The sequence below is a fragment of the Canis aureus genome, chromosome 21 (assembly GCF_053574225.1).
Source record: "Canis aureus isolate CA01 chromosome 21, VMU_Caureus_v.1.0, whole genome shotgun sequence".
Taxonomy (NCBI): Eukaryota; Metazoa; Chordata; class Mammalia; order Carnivora; family Canidae; genus Canis; species Canis aureus.
The window spans coordinates 47,059,020-47,076,145 of record NC_135631.1 but is presented as its reverse complement, the minus strand read 5'-3'; the positions used below and the strand labels follow the sequence as shown (position 1 = coordinate 47,076,145).

The 17,126-nt window shown below is 39.9% G+C and overlaps 1 protein-coding gene across 2 annotated transcripts in view; it reads right to left on the bottom strand.

Annotated features, from left to right (window-relative positions):
• Nucleotides 1-17,126, bottom strand: part of SUGCT (succinyl-CoA:glutarate-CoA transferase) — a 712,850-nt gene that overhangs the window by 237,747 nt on the left and 457,977 nt on the right. The gene's annotated exons all lie outside the window — the stretch shown is intronic.

The following is a 17,126-nucleotide window of genomic DNA, read 5'->3' as shown; positions in this document are numbered from 1 at the left end:
AATCACATAAATTGAAAACCTAACCTTGTAATGCCTGATAGTGATCTAAACTACTTAGCTATGTTTTGTATTATACCACAAAACAGTGGTTTGTTCACGAAATGTAACAAAATATCTTGTGTTACTCATACTTTGGCCTTAGGCTTACATGTGTTGAAACCATAATCCCCAACGTATTTCAGAGTATGTTTGGACAACCAAAGTTACTCTATGAAAATGACCCAAAAGGAAAACCCTATTCCATTAAAAACACAAATTGCTAAGAGTTAAATGTTTAAGTATTGCCTAGAGTGTATAAAGAAGATTTAAAATCTAGTGCTCATTTTTCCCACTTAAAAAAAAAAAAAATGAAAAAGGAACTTTCAGGAACCATACAGGAAAGTTGTAAATTAGCTATATCCTGATCTACTTCATATCTGTTGCATTATGTAATGCAGAAGAAATGAGATATTGCAGCCCAACAAAGGGCTGTTTGATACAAGAGCTTCAGACACAGAGAGAAAGAGGCTACCCTGGTTGGCTAATATAGACTTGTCAGCAATGTCAAGGTGATGTCAGGGGTTTCCAATAGACATCACAGTTTGGAGATACTCAAGCCCAAATACCTGAAGCCCATCTTGGGAATGTTTAGCGACATTATCTAGGCTGAAAACTATGGTAGTTAAGAATGTCAGCAGTGGAATCAGATAGAAACTACATTTAAATACCAATTCTGTAATTCACTGGGTCTATGATTCTAGGAAAGTCCCTTCACCTTCTTCCTTCACAGGGTTGAGAGGCTTAAATGAGATGGTATATGTAAAATACTTAGCAAATCTCCTGGTACCTGGTAAGCCTTCACAAGTAGTAATTACTTTTATTATTGTTATTTTATGTTATTTATTATGTTATTTTATTTTATTGTTATTTTATGAATAATCACTAGTGCCATTAGTAACTAATATGGTACCCCTAAATATTAAGGGATCAATAAATGCTTAGTAAATAAATTGAGCTTTGGGGCTAATGGCTGGAAATATTACATTGGTCCACTTATTTATAAAAGAAACCCTCTAAGAACTGCTATTAAAACTCTGGGAAGGATTGGGTTGGTCATCAAATAAGACTGGGAAATCTAAGTTAAACAAAATCAGTATGTTCTTTCCTGCAGAACTTCTCAGAGCCTTTAATGAGACAAAGTGAATTATGAATCTCCTAAAAAGACACAGCCCGCAGTGCTTCTTAAATTTACTGTGCAGTTTCCTCATCTATAAAACATAAAATTTTACAACATGATCTCTAAATTCCTTCCCTCCTTGTTAAGAGATTAGAATTCTAGGCATTTTCCAGAACTAGTTATACATATGAATAGAGATTAAAATGAACATTGATCTCCACCCCCTTGAGATCAAAACAAATTAGATCTTTTTCCATTTTCCCACTGCAAAGCCCACCCGAAAAGAACTGAATCTTTGATGCTTTATCAAGTATATAACTTAATCCTGCCTTTAACTTGCACAGGTCAAGTTCATCAAGATTTAAGTCATTTCTGATTGAATATGACTTTTTGAGAACATGCATTAGATGTGAAAGCTAACAGGTTCCATGAGGACTCGATCATATAGGAGCCCAATTTAAAAAAAAAAAAAAAAAAAAAACCTTCACTTTTTCAATAGGTCTCTCATTAAGACAAAAATGTTACCCAAATCCATATGCTCGACAACATTTAATATTTAAAAAGCAGGTAATGAAATTGTTACCTAACTCAATTAAGCAAAAGAGGAAGGAGTGTGAGACCTTGCATTTTTGCCTCTCTCCCTCTGTCCACGCAGACTTCCTGGGCTCTCTCACTGATCCCTCAGGCCCCAGCTGGCAGATCCCCAGTCTCCCTGTAAGCCATCCATTTCCCCTCTCTGAGCTCATGACCCATATTTCCGTCTACTTAGGGCACATCCTTACGTGCAGTCACCGTGAATTCAACATGCCCCAGGTTGAATGCCACACTCCTGCTACACCAAAACTTCTTCTGCTCAGCCTGGTATCACTATCATCCACCAGCCAAACTGCCTTCATTCCTCCATCTTCCTCATCCTCCACATCCAGGTCCACCTCCTAAGCAGTTGTCCAGTTAGTCCCTTTCCCAGGATCCCCATTCTTATTTGTTTTTCCTTTTCTATTTCAACAGTTTCTTAAATACTGTAGATACATTAACATTCCTCCACTCTCTATCCATCCTCTACCTTCCTGAGAGATTTCCACAGTGAAGAGCCGTCATTCCCCCTCCTGGCTATAATCTTTCCCTGAGTCCCTTCGCCGGCTGTACAATCTAATCTGCTAGACCCCTTTCTCTCTTCATACCTTTTAATGTTGCAAGTCTAAAAGCCCCTTGGAGACTGAGCATCTCAAGATTCTTAGATATCTCTTCTCTCCTCGCTCTCCTAGGGCTCGACATCACCCTTCACAGTGCCTGGTATATAATAAGTCCCTATTAATGTTTGTTAAATGACTAAAAAAAACAATGCACGAAACCCAAATAAAATGTTAAGCCCTGATACCGGAATAATAATGTTTAGAAAGAGCTAAGTTAAACATAAGGGAAAGCATTCACATATGCCAAAATCTTCCACTCTCCCCCAAATATGCCACGTTAAGTAGAAAATGTGAGTAAGCAACTGATTCTTCCTCTGACTCTATTTACTCTGAGCACAAAGACGTACTTTGATGTGCTGTGCCATTGAACTCCGTGCCATTGCAACATGATTAAAGACACATTCAGCACAGGGAGGAAATGGGGGAGTATGAGGTTGACCGGGGTAGAACATGAAATGAGTTTTTGTTTGCTCAGATTAGACTTAAAATCACCCTCAAAAACTCAAGTCTCTGTTTTCATGACCATCATCTTAGACCAGCAGAGCATCACCCCCAGAAGAAAATCTGCCCCTGTGTTGGCCTAAGCGTGACATTCCCCAGGCCAGGTGCTGCGCGGCGGCCGCAAGCGTTGCTCTGCCCAGCAGAGGGCGCGCAGCCCCCAATACCTTGCCAGGCCAGGCCACAAAACCGGTGGAGCCAGGGTGAAGTTGTTCAATAAACCAAAGCCTCCAAATCCGGGTCAGCACACCGACCTCCTGTCCTTGCCTGCTCCCTGGCGCTCTGCTCTCAGTGAGGTGTCTGTGAACTTCCAGATCTCAGGCACACCAGTTCTGTTCACTCAGGAGTGTGATGATTTCTTGGAAGAGAAAACCTCAACTCGCTCTGACTTAGCAGGACAGCTACAGAAAAGCATCCCGTGCAGGGTATAACCCATATCCTACTTCCTGATGCCTTCCTTCTAAAGAGTGAGAGAAGGGAATGTAGAGGGAGAGGTTTTCCACATGCCCCTACCCCCTACCCCCTACCTGAAGAAGATTATTTTCTGCTCTTAATGATTTAGTTTCAGATAGTTGAGGTATCAGAAGTGTGACATTAAGGTCACCAGGCTACTAAAAGGCTGAGTGGGGGGAAAACTCCTTCCTCTGAGTAGATATTTACATTTGATGAGGGTTAACTATTAGAAGAGGAGAAAGAGTATCACATACTCCACATTCTAGAGACAGATGCTTCTGTTGTTACGAGTAAGGGCCAGCGATCTAGAAAGGCAAAATAAAAAATAAGTTGAACAGATTCATGTGGTTCTCAAGGAAACCCACAGTGATTCATTTGAGGAGAACAAAGGAACATCACAGTCCTTATGGGGAGACTGTTCTGTTAACCCCAAAACCTGCTCAGAGGGAGTAAATAGCAAGGGCCTCTTGTTAATATGCAGAAAGACTGTGTGGGAAAATTGTCTTTTCCCTTCAAAATACACCTCAGGCAGACACGAGAGGTCCATAGAGAATTTTACCCCTGCACTGGGCTTGGGGTAATGGGGAATGGCTGTTGGAAGCCCACAGGTGCTCCTGCCTGGGGACAGAGTGGGGAGCAGGGAGTAGGGAGAGTCAAGCTTGATGTAGCCCGTGGCCAGTCCTACTGTGCAGTATGATCTTATCCCCATGCCAGAAGAAACCACTGGAGAGTTTTAAACAGGGAGTGATGTGATCGGATTTGCATGTTGGGAAGATCACTCTAGAAATGGAAGACAGTGTGGCAGGTTTATGTACATCAAATACAAAATGTTAAATTTCATATTTATTAATTCTGATAAGGCCTTGAAAGATCATAGATTAATTTTTGAAAACCGAAATGTAGCAAGTAAGAATGGCAAGTTTCTTCCATTTCCAGTCTGTTTGCCTTAGCCTGGACCCCAGGCCCCTCTGCCTTGTACAACCCTAGGGGCCAAACTGCAGAGCCCAAGGTCTAGAGCCAGCTGAACTCAGCATAAAATCTCAAGTGATCTAACTTGCAACACTACTTTCCAATTAGAAAAGTACTATTTATTATACAGGAACTTAATTTAATTTCACAAATACTTATGGAGCTGCTATTAGGTTAAACCACTGTACTAGACTCTGCTGAGAACTCTGAGATTAATCAAATGCAACCTCTGTCTTCTAGAAACTCACAGACTTCTTCAAATCAAGTAGAGAGGAAAGCACTCTTTTATGGGTCATCTTTAAGGCAAATAAACATACCGACGAAAGCACTTTTTGTTGTCACTGTGCATTTGTGTCGTTTGTATGAACACAAAGTTTGAATATCAAAAAAGTCAAACTTAAATCAATATTTTTTCCTATATTCTTAAATTATATTTCTCCTAAAAGCAGAAGCTGGATATCCTAAAAAAGCAAAACAAAACAAAAAAACAAACAAAAAAACACGAGCATGAAACTAGAAAATAACTGTAAGTGAATAACATACCTAATTCCTCTTAAAATTTACATTCTCAAGAAGCTCAGATGAATGTTTTTTGTTCCCTCACACCTATTTATGCTTAAAATAGTGATGTCAGCCCAATGATTTCAAAATCCTGTTGTTACTACAGGTCTGAGAAGCAGCCATGCAGGGCATTAGGGAGATTCCTGTCACTTTTAGGAAGCAAGTGGGCAAATCCTAAGGGCATCAGTTCTGTCAGAAAGGATGATGGGGCCAATCTAAATAATGGCTAGGATGGCATTGCTAAACCCCGGAAGGGGGACAAAGTGTACCTGGAAATGACTGAAGTAGATGACAAAAAGAACTGAAGATGTCAGAAGATAAGGAAATGTTCTAGTATATTTTCATGAGGCCAAGAGGACTTCCTACTGCCTCAGTAACTCACATTTTTGAGTTTGTTTGTTTGTCCTCATGCCTGGAGTAAATATAGCCATAGCTTGAGAGTAGACCTATATCCTCACCCTATATTATAGCAGACAGGATTAGGAAACAAAGGAAATCTATTTCAGTCAGCAAAGTTGAGTTGGGATTATTTAGTAGGAACCACGTCTGAAATCCTAAGTATTGTTACATGAAGAGGCCTTCAAAATAATGACATCAATTAACATTTTCGTTTCCGTGCAAAATTAAAATCGTATGTCTACAAAAGGCCAAAGGAACTATTTCTAATTAGATATGCTAGATGCTTTAAAATGAAAACTTCCAGGCAGAGGGCAATTCTGGATTTTCAAATGCACATTGAATTTGGCGACTGGAATGTGTAGATCTGATTTTGTGTGATATTTTCTAGGCTTGGGCTTTGTGTAGCAGAGCTGCTATCCTCCAACACTGGAAGAGTGAAGAGTGAGATACTGCAATAGTCCACATCATGGAATTTTGTGTTAATGAACCACAACATGAAGCCAGGGTATTGTGTGGTTCACATAATTATTTCCGTAACACACCTGAGACCTTCTGAAAATGCTTCTAAGCAGAATTATTGTATCACTCAGAAATCCATTACACCAGCAGTGCATGGATTTGTGGCAAAGACACACATGCTGGGGTGGTCACGGTTCACAGGGGAGCCTGGTGTCTGTAGGCCCAAGATCTCTCCCTTTGGTTCCTGGTCAGATGGGTTAGGAGCTTCAGATCCACACAACAAGACATAAGATAAACTTGAATAACAAGGAATATTGAGAGTGTACATCCAGATGCCAAATACTATATGTTTCTGACTTGTGTCATTATTACCCTGGAAGCTATTTGTTTCCTTTTGTATCATCCAGGCTGGTGTGTTTGTTTTCTTGCTACCATGAGCAGTTCTGTATTTCGTGTAAACATGTGACCTAAAAAACACAGTACTGTCCTCCTCATTCTTTCTGGAATTGGCAGATTCATAGAATCCCATGTATTTTGCTATTAGAATGACAGAGGTACATGTCATGTTTCCACCAGCAAAATATTGGAACAGAGTACAGAACACAGGTACCAAAAAGTGCATGGGAATACCATACATATCAAAGTAAAGATGGTTTCAAAACAAAACAAAGCTGTCTTTAATTAGAAAGTCCTGGGCACCATGCTCACCCCATGGACATACCTACTTCCTTTACACACAATGAATGCCCATTCAACTGAATCTAATCCATAAATTAGGAAAAAAATCTCTGCCTTGACTCTAGAAGTTCTGAATTTGTATGCCCAGTTGACCAAGAAAAGAAAGGTGGTTTACTTTGACTTTAACAAATTCCACTTTTCCCACAAAGTATTTGAGGTTTGATTTTTTTTTTTTTTTAAGTAGGCTCCACACCAGGCATAGAGCCCAACACAGGGCGTGGAGCCCAATGCGGGCTCCAAGTCACAACCTGGAGATCAAGACCTGAGCTGAAATGAAGAGTTGGACGCTTAACGGACTGAGCCACCCGGGTGCTCCCCCGGGTGCCCCAAGGCTTGATTTTTCGAATCACATGGGAAGTCAAGTACGAAGTCTCCTGTGTCTCCTCCCAGAGCAAAGGGAATGGGGATTGTTATGACTTCATTCCCTAAACTTCTGTGAATGCCCTGGAGAGTCAGCTGATGCACGGAGGTTCCCTCATAAAGCTTGTGATATTTGCAAAATTAATATCTTGGATGATATCCTGCAAATGATAACCCATTCATCTAGCAACAAAGACATGTTGGATTCCGGAGGGGGGATTTTTTTCAGCATATCCTTTTCAGTTTGGTTAAAGATGACTTGCATGAAGTAGCGTTTAGATGTGCAGGGATCACATTTATACACACCTGATGAATGGGTAGATAAGAACTCTGGCTTTTATGCTTCTATTGTTGGATTTCTTTTTTTTTTTTTTTTTTTTTTGCTTTTATTTGTTTGGAGGACAGGTTCCTGAAGATGAATAATAAAATGGTTTTGTATACACATCCAGGAAGAGATTGTGACAGTACCTGGTGTAGCTTCCCTACAAAGATATATGCAGGGACCCCAGCACCACATGGGCACCTTGAGGGAGTTTGAGGAGCCCCGGTGCCAGCTCTTTTCCTGCAGATGCCAGGATTCCTAGAGCAGGCCCTGGTGGCCACGTAATGCACTATCCCTAACTGTGACCCTGGGGTTTGGCCCCGAGCAAGGGCATGGGGGGGGCCGAAGTGGGAAAAATAAGAGTGCGACTAGAAACCAGGAATTATTCTAGTGAGTTGACATGGTATTTGAGCTTCTTATGTATTATTCACAATTGTAAGCCTAGAGAAACTTGATTTATAAATAAAAAACCGTTGGGTTTCAAGTGTGTTTCTAGAAAGAGTAAGAGAGTCTTAAGAAAATTAGATGGGCAGTTTGGGGGAAGAGAAAAAAAGGACTTGTAATCAATAAGGTTACTAGGATTACTCAGAATCACAGTCACACAGGAAATCTTGTAAAATGAACCCATCCTGAGGAGGGCTGAACAGCCTTCCGAGGGGCCAGCTTTGGTGCCGAAGTTAATGTAACCCCCAAAGCAAAAGCAAGTAAACCACTGCAATTTGGTGTAAAAAGCATAGCTATCATCTAACCTCCCACGCTTCATTTCCTCGACTTTAAATAAAGACATTCCGAACCCTCCAATTTATAGTCAACAACCTAATTTCCTAATTAATGAGAACGCACAAGCTACCCACAGACTTCTCAAAACACTCCCCCACCCCCACCCTAAGCTGTGGTCTCCTACAGCAAGGACAGTAAGGGGTGGCAAGCCCAGCTCCAGCACCAGCTTCTGAGGCTTCACTGAAAGTATTGGTTTCAACCTCCCTTTCTTGCATCTGACCACAAAGCAGGGCTGCTTCCTGTGGCTTCTGAAATGAGCGGCAGGAACAAGAGACCACATTTTATTCAGAGGGAAGTGAAGAGGAAGGTGAGCCGCATTCAGGCTTCGCTCACAATTTCACCTCTGCAGCTGCCATCACGTTTAGAATTATGGATGGAAAACAAATATGGTCTCAGAGATGATGAAGATGACCTCTTTGGGAATCACTATTCCTTTGTTGGTTTTTTGAAAATCCAATATGCTCCTTCTTTCCAATTCAGCTTAAAGAGAATACTCTCAATTCTAGAAGTCACGTATCACGTGTGAGAAGTTTGGAAATCGGCACGCTGTATACAAAGATACTGTGTTTTGGATGGCAGTTGTCATTCAGCAGTCAAAGTTATCATCTTCTATCACCTGCTTTTCCATCAGATTTCCCAAGTCATATCCTACAGTTATTTCTCACTGCCCGTGCATCCCAACAAACTCCTTTCCAGATGTATGTCTCATGAGATCCTTGCCTGCTCCAAACACCCTGGATTCACCATTTCCTTAACAATTTCATGTCTACTCAAACAGACCTTCTCCTGTTTCCTACTAGGAAAAAAAAATTCATGAACTTTGAGACTCAGCTTAATTACCACTTCTATGAAGCCTCCTTTCAATCACCTTTCACAAGAGTTTCTGGCTTTACAATAATTACATAGTCTGATGTGTATTAGAATTTACTGTGTATGTTTCTGTCTCTGAGCAAGGGTCAAGGCATTGATTTCTTCATCAATGGCCAAGATCACTGGAATCTCCCTGATGAATCATGCCTCTATGATCTACTGACAGACTAGAACATCAAGTGCTCAGAGAGGGACCTGCTATGGACCCATACTTGGGAGAGAGGTATGGTTTCAGTATAGTGGGTGCTGTGGTCCACTTATCCTTTCACACTGCTACAAGTGGGCAACAGCTAAGGGTGTAAGCAGGCATTGAAACAGCTGATGCCTTGACATGTGGCACTACTTGGACCTATGGGGGGGATCTGGACCAGCAAGAGTATTATCATTCTAGAGGACAAAAAAGCTACTTTGTGAGAAACTACCAGCACACTGTGGCAGACATGAAGAAAAGGCAGTAGTGAACTGATGAGACTTTTCAGTTTTTTAATGACCTTTTTGGATAAAATAAAACACTGCATTTTGGGGGACAAATTGATGGAGAAGGCAGATTAGATAGTGTTTTGAGTGTTCCAAGGTTAGCTGGAAAAATAAGAGAAATATTAGCCGTATCCATCAGGATAGGCTAGATGATACTACAGTAACAACCCCAAATCCCAATGGCTTAAAACAACAAAGATTCATTTTTCTCATGTGCTATATGATGACTTTGGGTCAGTAGTAGACTCTGCTCCTTTTACTCACTCAGGGACCCAGGCTGACAGAGAAGCTACCATCTCAAGCATTTACCAACTCACCATGCTAAAGGGAATGAGAGCTGTGTAGGGTCTCAGGCCCGATATTTAATGCTTTGGCTTGGTAATGACATACGCCCTGTGTTCACAACACGTTGGCCAAATCTAGTCACATGGTCCCATCTCACTGTAGGAGAGCCAAGAAGTGCAGTCCTACCATGTCGCCAGAAGGCAGAAAGCTGGAAATATTTGGTAAACAGCACTGATGACTACCACATGACCTTATTTGTACCCCAAGCTTGTAAAGTAGAGCACAGTTGTTACAATAAATTGAATTGTATTTTACTGAAATAGGTTTTCCTGTTGCTTTAGTTTAAATGAATAGAATGCATATTGTTCATAGATGTTGTGAGAGTCTCTGCATCCAGTTTGAAAGAATCTAGAAAAAACCTACTTGAACCTGAAGTGGCTCAAGTGGACAGTTATTATCTTGAAGAACTTTTGCTAAGGAAGCCTACCGAGACCTGCTCCTATTGTTTGATAAATACATTGAAAAAAAATAATCCAGCTACTAATAATCAAATTTTTACAAGTTAAGAATTTACTTTTAAAGGAAGGAAAGTCTTATGGAAAACAAAGATCAATTAGAATGGCAAAAATCTACGAAATCCAAGTCCCTCATCTTCCACTTTCCTACTACTTAACTTCAGAGCCTCATAAGCTTATGTATTCCAGTTTTTCTATCCAGATACAGATAAAATTTTTTTCATTCAGTTATCAGATATCCATCTAACATCCACTGGATACAGGCACTGGCTGGACTTCATTCATCTCTTCATTGGTAATACAGATGAAGAGAAAAAAAAAATTGCATGACCCCTTGACCTCATGAATCTTTTTAACCTATTTACCACTAGTGATCAAAATGACTCGTTTCTAAATAATAGGATGTAGTAACACGTTATAAACATCATATGAAAATTACTAAGACTTGGGATCCCTGGATGGCGCAGCAGTTTGGCGCCTGCCTTTGGCCCAGGGCGTGATCCTGGAGACCCTGGATCGAATCCCACGTCAGGCTCCCGGTGCATGGAGCCTGCTTCTCCCTCTGCCTGTGTCTCTGCCTCTCTCTCTCTCTCTGTGACTATCATAAATAAATAAAAAAATTAAAAAAAAAAAACAAAAAAAAAAAACAACAAAAAAAAGAAAATTACTAAGACTTTCTCTGGTGTGTTAAATGCACTAGTATATAAGCCCTGAAAGGGAGGTAATAGGCAAAATAAGTGATAGGGAAGATAAGGAATATGAGAGGCAAAGGAACACTTTGACACCTTAGTACAGCAGCTGCAAGATCTTCATCCATCCCTGACCCCAGGACCCCCAGCGTGCAATGAAACACAAGTCCATGTAAAAGATACATAAAGTCAAACCTGTCAGTGTGTGGCCCATTCATGAAAATGAAGCCTCACGTTTGCTTGCTAGCTCATAGGATCTATAAGGGTACTCCTTTGGCTTCCTGGATATTCGGCTTAGAACAATTTGCCCATGTTTTAAAGACTCCAATTTCCTAAACAATGTAAGAAGATTTACACTGCAGTAGCAGCATGCAACATTACCAAAATGTTCTCTGTATCAACGCAAAAGCAGTTCTAGAATTTTCTCCGTGCCTCTGTGGTCCTTTTAATATTGGTGGCACCAACTTGTCTTCCAAGGACTTGGTGTACTCCCAATGCCTATTGTAGTTTTATTTTTTAGCTATTTTTGTTGGAAGGAGTGAGTAAACTATTAAAATACAAAGGATCCTTTTAAAGCTACAAAGAAAATGTGCAAAAAGCAATGAAAAGGATAAGAAATGATTTCTAAATTAAACCGTTTGTTTTATTATTAACAATAACAATAAAGTAAGTCACAGAGCCCATAAGTCCTCCCAGATGAAACATCTGCAGGATTCTTGGGTCTGAAAAGAACCTTAGCTTATAAACATGTCAGTCATGTTCTGAATATAATGAAGATTTCACACTACATGGAAATGTGACTATTTGCCCTTCAACATGTCCAAGATTTAGTGTTATTTTAAGATGATTTTCCTTCCAATTATATGTCCTATTTAGGACACTTTTTTCCATCAACTTTAGGCGGGGGAAAGGTACCAGTAATTGCTTTTGACGAATATAAATTGTTTTAAGCAACTAAGTTTAAGATCATAAGCTACCAACTATTGGTATAAATTCTAAATCCTGGGCAGCCCAGGTGGCTCAGTGGTTTGGTGCCACCTTCAGCCCAGGGACTGATCCCGGAGAGCTGGGATCGAGTCCCACGTTGGGCTCCTTGCAGGGAGCCTGCTTCTCCCTCTGCCTATGTCTCCGCCTTTCTCTGTGTGTCTCTCATGAATAAATAAATAAAATCTTAAAAAAAAATTTTAATCCTAACCACCTCACAGATGTGAATAGGCTATGTAAATAGGCTATGATATATATATATATATATATATATATATATATATATATATATATTTTTTTTTTTTTTTTTTTTTTTAATTTGAGAGAGAGAGACCACAAGCAGACCCAGAGATTGTGAACTGAGTGAACTGAGCTACCCAGGCACCCATAGGCTATGTTATATTTTAACCTTTGTTAGCAAACACTATGTCCATATTTTGGTTACCACATTGCACTTTAAACAAGTTATGACTGCCAAGTGATCCTGAGGCAGAAACTGGTGATAAAGCTATAGCTAGTTCCTCACATTACATTGAAATTTCATGGTATTCTTTTCCATGGCCAAGAAGAAAGGAAGAAGAGACAAGGAAAGGAAAGGAAAGGAAAGGAAAGGAAAGGAAAGGAAAGGAAAGGAAAGGAAAGGAAAGGAAAGGAAAAGGAGCATATCTTGTAGCCCATGGAGATACACAACATGATGTGAGCTGCCAAAAGTTCCTAAAGTTTCTCCTTTTCCATGCCTCTGTCCAAGAAGTAATATGAGGCCTGGTCCTCTGCCTCTAACATGTCAGTCTTACCAACTTCAACTTGCCAATGAACCACTCCAAACTTTCTATGAAATGCTTTTCAAGGTTCACAGGCTCAACTCCATTTGCTTCTCCACCCAAGGCATTAATGCTCATAATAATATATTATAGCAGAAATTAAAGCAGCACAGTACATTTCCTGAAGCGTCCACAGATGGGACGTGGTAATGGAAAGAATGCGGCCTTTAGCGTCATACAGATCCATCACTTTGCAGCACTATGACCTAGGTCAAATAACTTCACCTTTTTTAGGCGCCCATTTTCATCAACCATAATATGGAGGAGAATAGTTTCATCACAGAATTATGGCAGATGGCATCGAGGATAAGATATTTCAAGATATTTCTTCTTTACAATATTAAGTATATGGAGAACATTCTTTTTCCCAGTGTCTGACCAAAAAATTCCTTCTTTTTTTCATTATCCAGGCAGCAGGCTCGTCCAAGGTAGGAATGATTCAGCAATGACACAGAAAGAGGAAACTGTCAATAAACTACTCCAAGGAGAAAGGATGCATTAAAGGTGTCATCTTCATTCTAAACCCAGCCGAGTGGCCTGACAGGCTGGGATGGGCTGGGGAAGCCCAAGCAGAGGAGACTTTGGGTTTCTTGCCCTATTTCCACCAAAGCAACTGTACTTTGCCCTGTTTTATCCCAACTGTGTATAAGGGTAGAATTACGAAATGCACCAATGATAGCCTAGTTACGAATTCTAGTTGGTGCCACATACCAGGCTGAACTCCTGTGAAGGAGGAAGGCATCTCCCCAGAAAAGGACAGCTGTTCTCACCATGAATAAGCCTGGGAAAGTTTCAGAGTAGGCCAGGCACATCTGGGGCCAAGGTTTGGCCCTGATTCCCAGGCTGGAAGCTGAGTGGCTGTGGTGGAGGAGGATGAGCTGCCCCTGCCATGTGGGGGAGGCTGAGTGAGGTTGGCATTGGCCTAACAGTCTGGACTGGGTCTGGACTTGGGCTTCTTTCCAGAGTCATTCCCTGGGCTATCTTCTCCCACTAGCACCCCTAGATCTCGTGTGTGTCTCATACAAAGTGATGCAGTAGGCTTTGATGGACCCACATCCACCTTTGGAGAAAAGTAATACAATGTCCTTCTTTGGAACCCAAAATGTGGAGTGGTGGTCACTCACTGGGAGAAGGCATCTAGCCTAGCATGCTCTCCCAAGGCAACCATCTGGTGACTTGAAGAGCCTAAGCTAGATAAACAGGAAACAAGGAGAAGGAGGTGCTGATTCTTGGGCATGCATGAGGCAGAAACAGGAAACAAAAACAAAGCAAAAACAGATTAACACTTTTACAGCATTATATGTGCCAAGTGCTAAGTGCTTTACAATTATTTACTCCTTTAATCCTCACCAGAACTCTACTAGGTAGATATTATCCTGACTTTTCCAAGAAGGAAAGTGAGGTATAAGGAGGTTAAGTAACTCATCCCAAGTAGGGGAATTGAATTGTTAAAGAACATTTTGAGACAGGCTGATTTGCAGCCATTTGACAGGTAGAGGCTCCTGCCATAATGACTGGGTATGAAAGGCAAGCATGATTGTATTTTACAATTTTGCTAAAGGGGATGATATAGTGGGATTTTACAGACATTTTATTTGAAAAAAATGGTTCTGAGATTTTTTTTAACTCAAGAATTTATTTAAGATTTTTTTACTACTCTTTTAGAACATTGTTGTCAAACTTCCTTACCCATGAACCACTCGGACAGGCCAGACTCGTGGGGTGACAACTCTGCATATTTCCCTTTGCCAATGCCCATTTTCCAGTCACTATCTAAATCTACTTATGGGCCCTGCAATCATCATCTGGGGAGTACTGTTCCTACCTCTCTGATGCTGGTTGCTGGGCATGAAGGAGGGTCTGGGTTTGGAGAGGCAAACAGTTAAACCAAGAGAGACACCTGCTTGGATCTCTTGAACTCTAGAACCATGGCAGAGTTGGGGCATTCAGCTACTTCTCTGGTCTGTATTCCAAGGCCAATTCAGCCTCTACCGCCCTGACCTACTAACTGTTCCAGGAGCCACCTGCCTTCTCACCTGGCATGTCCCTCATAATCTTTGTCCTTTTCTCTTTCTGGCACTCAGTCACTTAGAGCCTGGCCCATAGCTATGCTTCTCTCACAGACTCTGATCTAGATTGATCACCTGGCTCTTAATTGTGACCTTAATTCCAAGCAGGATATTTCACGTAGCTTCTTGGAGAGCTTTTTGATGTAAATACAAATGGAAAAATCACTGTTCATAACTGAGAAATGTGTGGAACATTTGACTCTGAACTTCAGTCACCATCCCCAAGACCTAAAGATCAGGCGTAGTAATGAGCTGAAGACCATCCTAACCTCCTTGGTAATGGAAAAACAATAGTGAATGACTGCTACCTTACACAGATTCTTACTCTCTCTTTCTCTCTCTCTCCCTCTCTCTCTGTCTTTGGGATACATCAAAATATCTCCTTAAAACCACATTGAAAATGTTGCCTAACTCAAGGTAAATGCCTCACCAGGAGAACCTTGGCAGAACCCAAATACAGAATCTAAAATCACATTGGAAAGCCCAAGCAGAACTTTCCTTCAAGTTTACTACACTTTTTCCAAATATGACACAGGGTCCCACTCCATATACATCTCCCTAGGCTAGTAACCTCACTTTTAGAGTGTACAAAGGCCCTCACCTCCTTATTTCCACTAGCTCTCCGCTGTAAGCTCTTTGGCCACCAGTCCTCTGTCCAGAGCTTCCAGACTTGATCAACGTGAGATAATACACTCTCTCTTCCAGATAACCAGTGATTTTAGGACTTTACATATTCAAAGATGGAAATCCATCATTATTTTATCTTAATCTCTGCCTCAAGGGAATGACAGAGACAATGGGACCAGATCCCTACTTTGGGGCTATAGTTATCTGTAGCTAAACTGGTCCAGCTCATGACTATTGCAATTAGCAATTCACAAAAAAAGAAAATGACCTTAATGAAAATCAAACCCAACTTCTCAACAAGGATTTACATCTGTCCATCAACATTACCAAAGGTTTGCCTTCCAATGTAAGCTTGATACCTCCTACCACACACCTAAATAATTCTGTCCTTTCACAATTTTTCTCTATTTTGTGAAAAGAAATAACTAGAGATGGGTAGAAAAGGCCAAAGAATATATCCAAAATGCTTTAAATCTAGTAGAAGATCTAAAAAAGAAATCATGAAATCAACAAAGTTACCATTTTGTTTTCTGATTTTAAGTTTTCATTAACTGTTCTAAGAAATGTAGGTATGGAGATATTAACATTGCCCTAACACAATTAAGAGTCAACAGGTTCTCCAACCCTACTTATATCTAATCTCTTTCCCCCTTTATATCTATAAAGTGAAAGTACAGGGAGAAAAATAAAGGAGGTAAATATGAAAATGTTGCCTACGATCATAGTCATCAGGATACACACACATGGATATATTATGTATTTAAATAATCTAGAAGATTACTAAGCAGGACACCAATTACTGGGTTTATATCGGTTCCAAGCAATTTTATTTCCATTATATAAATTATATCACTCTTTGAAATTTTACTATAAGTAGAGGTAGATATTTAATTATATATTTATTTGTACCACAACAGAAATACCTCCTAGCTATTAAAAAATAATATCAGATGTCAGTTTTTTCTGCAAATGTATGCATTATACCACTCAGGATTCTAGGAAAAACAAGTACAAGGCTCAAAGATAAAATCAGAGGAAAAAAAATAACATTCATTCAGGGCTTTGTAGCTAGCAAAGTGTTTTCATATTCACCACCTCAAATTCCACATGAGTAAATGGAATTAAAAAAACAACAACCATATCCTGTAATTTACACTTTCCCTAAGAAGACTATTTTAAGATTAACCAGGATTATTGAAGGATTATTATATATGATATTAGTAAAGCCTAAACCTGAAGAAATGCTTAAAGCAGAAAACCAAGAAAAATGCTTAAACCATAGTCATTAATTAATCGTGTTTACAGTTCTTTATTAAGATTAATTACTTTTTAAGCATAAAACCCTAAGCATTAGAAATGTGATCATGGGAAAGTTATTTAACTACTCTTTATGTCTGTTATAAAACAATTTCTTCAATTATAAAACAGAGATAACCCCTTATCTGCTCATAGACAACAGACTGTACCGTATAATATTTTGACATCCCCTCTGCTTAAATATTTAATATATCTGCGGTTTTATGAACACACAACATGAATGAAGACAAAGTCATGTAAGCCTTTTAGCTAATCAATTCTGCATGACAGCTTTCTTGGAAATATAAAAAGAGGAAACCCGTATCTGCAAAAAGACATCCATTATACTATATTGTCTCTTATAAGTGGCTTGTTGTAAAAACAAGAATTTCATTATGTACTGGGAAATTTTAAAGCAAGCTTTCAAAGGGGCTGGTGACCTCATATGGTAGTTATTCTTCACTTAAACAAAATAAAAAGAAAATGGGATAAATCATATGACATCTTACCATTCAAGTTTAATTAAAATATCTTTTCCTCTTCTACCTCCAGTCTCTTTCCCATGCCAATGGCAAATAAACACCAAGTTGAATAAACATTTACTG